The sequence below is a fragment of the Siniperca chuatsi genome, linkage group LG14, assembly GCF_020085105.1.
Source record: "Siniperca chuatsi isolate FFG_IHB_CAS linkage group LG14, ASM2008510v1, whole genome shotgun sequence".
NCBI lineage: Eukaryota > Metazoa > Chordata > Actinopteri > Centrarchiformes > Sinipercidae > Siniperca > Siniperca chuatsi.
Window position 1 is genome coordinate 12,393,613 of NC_058055.1, and position 7,287 is coordinate 12,400,899.

The window sequence follows — 7,287 nt, forward strand, 5'->3', positions numbered from 1 at the left end:
TAACCCACATCACAGCTGTTTGCAGGGTTTATCTAGATGACCAAATTCAGTTTAATTTGAAAATTGGCTTAAGGTCCACTCGAAACAGCAAAACAAGATGTGTGCGTCTTTGTTATGCCACTGAGCCTGTAATTATATGACTGTGGTTTAACAGGCAGTTGTCCGGACATCAGTGTTATATTTGTACACATCAATTTAATCATGTCCCTATCTGTAACGGCAATTTGTCCAGAATCAAAATTAAGCTTGAATCCATTGTCCAAGAAAGTAAACAATAGAATAAAGACATCATGGCTCATGCTATCTATGTTGCTCTGGTAAATAGCCATAGACCCTCCCAGGTCCTGCTTAGTTCTTACAAAACAAAACAAAATGAACAAAACAAACAAAACAGATAACTACTAATACTATATCTTATATAGAAAATATCTAGAATAAATCAGATACGCAAAACAAAAAATAAATAGCTCCTACACTATCATCAGAATCCAAAATATAATGAGTTTCCCAGCACCCCTTGTGATACCATTAATGCTGCAAATTGTAACATGATAATAGACCTTTCTTCATATTGACATGTCTAACACAGGTGTAACTAATAACATTAACGATGGCCGCATTCCATTGAGGTGCTCCAATGTCTGGACTTACCAAGTACCAAACTGGCAAATGTGAGCACACTACAGAAAATGTTGCAGTTAGTTTCTTTTTATTTTAAAGGCAGAAAAACAAGCTCACACTCAATGTTAATAATAGTTTTTCACAGTATACGATACAGGTACTGTATACAGATGATGAAGACATGGTTGGCACGTGTCCTTAATGAATTTTGCAGAATCTGGTTGATCTGGATCTCTTTGTTAGAGGTAGTTCATACGTTTCTGTGCATTATCCTTCACTGCGGGTTACTCATTTATGGACAAATGATTTAATCACTTGAAGTTCATGGTATATGAAGTCTGGGCTCAATGTTTCCAAATCCATCCCTCTCTGGACTGCTGGATTGCAGCCCATCATTTCCTTCCACAGTTGGTCCTACTGGTTTTTCTTCTTGTTCTAATTTAGTACCTGGTGGTAAAGCCACAGTCTCTGCTGTGTTTGGCATACTGCCTGCCAGTTCATCCTGTGCTTCAAACTGTAGTTGTAGTCTGTGGCATTCAACTCCATGTTGTCCGATTATGTATGAAGCTGTGGTGTTTAGATCTTTGTGAAGCCCACCTTCAACAAAACCTGCTCCATTATATCTGTGTGAAGCAGTTCCGGTCTCCATTGCTGTACCAGTAAGAGAAAATCAAAATTAGTTATTCAACAGTAGAAAGACACTGAGAAATTACATGGGATATATTGGGCTATACTTTAATTGATCTTTTAATTTGTCATTATTGAACCTAAGTTGTGCTGTTTAGTTTGCATTATCATTGCTTCCACCACATATGTCGTTTATGGCACCTTTGGTTTGTTTGTTTTGTTAATTAGCAGGATATCTCAATACTGCTTTAGTTTTTCTTGAAATTTGGTGAAAGGTTTTAAAAGCTTAGAAAACTGATGAGTTTTTGGTGCAGACAGTGCCACCATGTGGCCTTTTATATAGCACTTAACATTTTCTCTCATAACTGCACTGTGGGGCGTAAAAGCAAAATAATTTTTTTCCTTCTTTTCCACTATTTTGGATTTTTTGCAAAACACTTCTCCTACGAATTCATTGTGATTATGCTGTTGCAAACAAACTCAAATTGCGAGCTGTCCTGCAAAATTAGATATTATTTTGCCAATAGATGCTGCTACAGCAACAGGATCAATTCAAATGGTCGTGAGTCTGACTCACTTCAAATTTTTGCAGTCCTACCCCCCACAAATCAGCATGAGTGTGTTATTTGATGCTGATCTGGATCCAGATGCAGTTTTACTTACTTGTAAACAACTTCTCTACCATTAAAAATGCAAAATGATTACAGTGCAGCTTTGGCAGTAGTGGGGGTTTGTACTCTCTGAATGCTTTCTACTTCATAGAATTACCATAAAATAACTGCACACTACACTGCTGAATTCAAATAATTAGTTTACAGCTTTGAACCATGGAATTACACTGAATTACACAATTAGTCACAGCTACAGTTGGTACATGCAAGTTTTACTCACTTTTCATCACAAAAGCTTGAATACCTTACAGACTGAATATCTTACATACCTTTTTGCCTTACACACTGAGGGAGAGCTACAATGATGGTGAATAGGAAAAAGGCTGCAGAAGCTGCAGTGCTCCACCATGACCTCTGCACACCCTGCTCATCCACGCCTGCACAGCAAATATGCCACATTTCTTTTAGTGAATTGTTTCTATTTTCCTTCCTGGATTTAAAGAGTTTACATTTCCCCAGAAACAGAACAATCTAATACTCACTTATTGATGAAACGGTGATGTTTACTTTGGTTTGAACGATGTGTTTGCTCTGCAGGCCTGAGAAGGTGCAAGTATACGTTCCAGAGTGTTCCTCAGTGTCTGGCTTGTAAAGCAGAAGAGATCCGTTTCCCAGAAGAAGCAGGTGCTGGTCCAGTTCAGCTTGACCCTCCCACAGGTTAAAGGTGTGTCTGGTTTTTGTGTCATATCTCAAGATAACTGTGGGCTCACTGGACAAGCTGAAGGTCCAGGTGAGGGAGAAATTCTGAAGACTCTGTGGGGCGATGCATGGGATGGACAGTGCATGACCCTCTTCCTGTGTTACGCCTTCTGAAAGATATACATACACCTTTTTGCTTTTATTTGTCAGAAACCATCCTCTTTATGAAAACTATATCACTATGTAACCAAAACGCACCTTGGTTTTTCCGAGAGGCAGTCCACACCTGGGTCTTGTCAGCTGATATGAAAGAGCAGAAGTAGGTATAGTTGGAGAGATTACCCAGAATGCTCAGAGTGCTCGCCACACTGAACAGACCCTTGTGGTCTGTGGTTTTGATGGTTGAATTTTCCAGAGCATGCTGGGCAGAGGGGGGTTCTGTGGCCCATGTCACTTGTGGGACGGGATAGATGTTGTGGGAGGAGCAGGTGACCATCTCATCAGTCATCTCCATGATCACCGACTGGATGAGTGCTAGAAGAAAAGCAGAAAAGAAACTACTTTGCTAGTCTAACACTCATATTCTCTGTTTTTTGAAGTGAACAGGGAGCCAAACACAGTCAGGTCTATCTCTGTGCATTTACTGTTACTGTAGCTACAGTGTGCTGATTCTCTGCAGCAGTGCAGGCCTTTAGCAGAGCTGCTGTTTTAAACAGATCTCTTGCAGATGGTGCTTTTCTGCTGCACCTTAGTGTCCTGGTACACTGGCTATACTGTAGGTTAGTAGGGTGCTTTTATATTGAAAACTGGACTGTTGCACTTTGCATTCCTGTACATGAACCACACAGTATCCTGCTCACTAATCAAACTCCCCCTTTTACACTCCCTTCTTATGTGGATGTTTTTGACATTAGTCTTCTGTAAGGATTTGTTAGAAAGGCTGCTAAAATACAACATTTCTATAAATCTCTTCTTTAATGCATAAATGCTCTCTTGGTAGAGATTCTAGTTCTCTTCCTCATGCCAGAACATTTCAATACTGAACAAAATGTCCTTCCTGTCTGTCTAAAAATATACACTCAGTTGCAATGCAGATCAACAGCACCACGGACTACATCCTCTAAAATGACCATTAAGTTGAATCAACACCCCTCTAAAACAGTTCTGACAAAAATGTAACATTATAATCGGATTTATTGCAACGTTGTTGTATTAGACTGCATTAGTTTAAGCTTGATGTACCTAATAAACTAGAGAGCATAACAAATCATTTTCTATATGGTAACATGGTAATAACCATTAATAGTTTAGCAGCTGTCTACTTTCCAACTGATTGCCATTAAGACACAAGCAAGAGCCTTTCTGCTGGGCAGTAGTGGAAAAAAAGAACGCAAAATGTTCCACCTTGTTGTCACGTCCTTGAGGATAATTTATGAATGGAGACACTTTAACACTCAAAGCTTCATCGGTGCTGAATTCATTACTTTTAGACAAAAGAAGAAAGCCAAAAACAACATAGAGAGGTAAAAATGGTCACACTTTCTGTATATGTTAACGGTAATGCTGTCAGATTGTACTGACCTTTCACCTCTAGGTTGACAAAGATCTCCTGGTTGCCCTTCCGTGTGCTTGTGTAACATTTGTACCTGCCCTTGTCTTGAACTTTGACCTTCCTGAGGAGCAGGGAGGCATTGCCGTGAGGGATGTGGGAGTTGAACAGGCAAGTCCTTCCACTGAAGTGCTTGTTCTGGAGTCCAAACTGATCCTTGTTGTAGTAGTAGCTGTGAACGGGGATTTGCTGCTTGTACCAGTGGATCACCACAGTGCTGGTGGGTCTGAAGCTACAGGGCAGGATGCAGTCATCAGGGATGATACAGGTGACGTTGGCATCTGGTAATAAGACTTTGAGTTGGTGGAAGACTCAAGAGCACTGCATTGTTTATATATTTGTCATTATAACTTAACAATTTAGAGTTTTATTGATCAAAATTAAAGAACTGCTACATCTGACCACCTGTCCCAGTTTGTTGTCGTTTTCCTGTAAAATAATATTATTAGCATTATTTTGAATGTTAAAACAAATAATGAACTTCTGGATTAAAACGGTCCACACTTTATATTCTCTTTGTATAATTAGTTTGGAATGACTGAATTTAAAAGTCAATTTGACAGCCATATTTTAATAACATGTATATCACATGTTCTAATTTTATGTTTTAGAATTTGTCTTTGATGTTTATTCTCTACAGTATGACAATAACAAGAAAAGTAACCATCATTTTCCCCATTTTCTTTCATAATTACATATTCTCGCAGGCATTTTCTGTAACCTTTTAAGCCACATCTGTGGTATTTGGGGTTTGCAATTTTCAAGAGCCTGTAGTCAACAGACTTCACAAACTGTTTAGAACAAGCTGAACAACTAAAATCTGAGACTATTAAGTGTAACACCCTGATAGGGTTTCAGTATTACAAACCACACATCCAGATTATGAGCAAAATAAAGATTATTTTCATTATTATCACTGCTGCAGCATTGCTCGTGCCTTCAGTATGTTTTCAAAGACACATCTGCTGCTGCGATAACAACACAGTGTGGCAAAATTAGGAATCCTCGACTTTTGCATCATTTCATTGATTCTGATTTCACAACAGTATGAAACTGCAAAAAATGCAAAATTCTTACAAATGAGCTCAGCTGCTTTCTGTCAAATAAACATCTGAGCTGTTTGTTTTACTAGAATAAAGTTTTTTTTTTATCAGTCACTGCTCAGTGCTTTCCCCCAGATGTGTGCAGCTGTCACAGCTGGTTAACACTCTCAGTGCGCTGAGGACATAGTGTTGCTGTGGAAATATCAAGGCAAACTAATGTTAGCTGTAACAGCTGTAATTTTTTGAAGCTCTGTGTCAATCTTCAACAATGACAACACAACTGACACAACTGCATTACATGAACTACTGAGCTGCAAAATACATTTTTGACATGTTGTGAATGATGTAGGAGAGATACGGTGCATTGATAGATACTCAAAATGCTCAGAGGAAGAGCTCAGCTCTTCTAGTAGAGGTGACAAAGAGCAATCACTTTTATAATTAAATTTACTGTTTATCCATGCAGTGCTCTTAATGTGGCCTGCTTGGCCTTTACACACAGTAAAATAAAATAAAAATAAATAAAATCAGTGGATGGATGGAATCATGGCTTTGTGCTTTCTATAGTGAAATACATGTCTGTGTCCATAAACATACTCTTATAAGGTACTGTGTACACTGTCTGCAAAAATAAGCACCATTATTTATAGAAAACACTCCGGCTTGTTCAAAGATTTGTAGTATTTGCCAGAATTGTGTTCAAACATTTCCTTGCATGATAAATATATTCTCATATAATCTTTTGCAATCAAATGCTTTTGATTTTGCAAAGTCAAAATTAGCTGACCAATGATACCAAAATAAATCTCTGGCAATTTACCGATTTAGCAGTTTAGCATTTTCTTACATACTGCATAAAGATTATACACAGCCGTAACTCTTTAAAGCATCTTATCTATTTAATTCCCTTTGCTCAGAATAAATTGCTCATATGGGAATTGTAGGAACAGATGTTGAGTATTACAATACCTTTTGAGTTTGTCAATAACAATTTCTCCAAGAAAATAAGCAGCATAATCTTGAGTCTGTGTGTCTCTGCCATGTCAGATGGTCTGTGCTGAGTTGCTGATCCTGTAACAGTATTTGGCATGCATGAGTGTGAAAGCACGCTGGTGTGCAATGAACTGTTTCTGTGTGATTCCACTTCACATCCTTCCTAACACGAATTAAACACTAACTAATTAACCACACAGGTAAAAGTTTAACCAGCCTCCTTGTGAATGCTTCACTACCCAACACCTCTACTAAAATAATTCACAAAAACACATGCAACACCTACTGTACTATGTTTTATAGTCACAAAATGAGTACATGGCATCTCTAATGATTAGGAAAACATGTTCAGTAATTTTATCTTGAAAAGGACACTATTGGTATGTTATCTTCACTTTCTCTGGATACCAGGGCTTTTGTCAAAACCTACAGATATTTCTAGTTTAAATGATATCACACTGTTACATAATCCATTGTGAAAAACAGATGCAGCTATAATTCATCCTATTAACCTGATTTAAATGTGATTAATAATGTTTAAGGTTAAACATTGAACCAAACAGGAATGAATCCCCCTCTTATTTTATATATGGATCTTTCCTTTTTGTTCAATGTCAGCTGGAAGACACTTCCAGTCCCACATGACCTTACACAGGCATTACAAAGTATAGAAAACAGATGGATGTGATGGCATTAGTGATTTCAGTTTAGCCCAAAAACAATTTCAGTAAAGCTAGAGATAGAAATATTAGTTATTTAGAAGTTACACAAAGTTTGGAATATCTATATGATAATGCTGTTATTTTGATATTTTGGTATAAACACAAGGTATGCAGCATACATTTGGCTGTTCATGAATAAAATGCACAATACAGCTCTCAACATATTTTGACAGATGATGACCTCTAGAGGGCACAGATGAGATGTCACTTCCACAATGGCTGCCTGCTGTCCAGCAGCTGTGGGGTCACATGTACAAAAGAACCAAGGTCCATGTGCGTGATTCTTTAAGAAGGCACTGCTCATGTCTGCCCTCAATCAACTTTAATCCCAGATTAAAGGGACCATGCCACTAGAGTGGAGT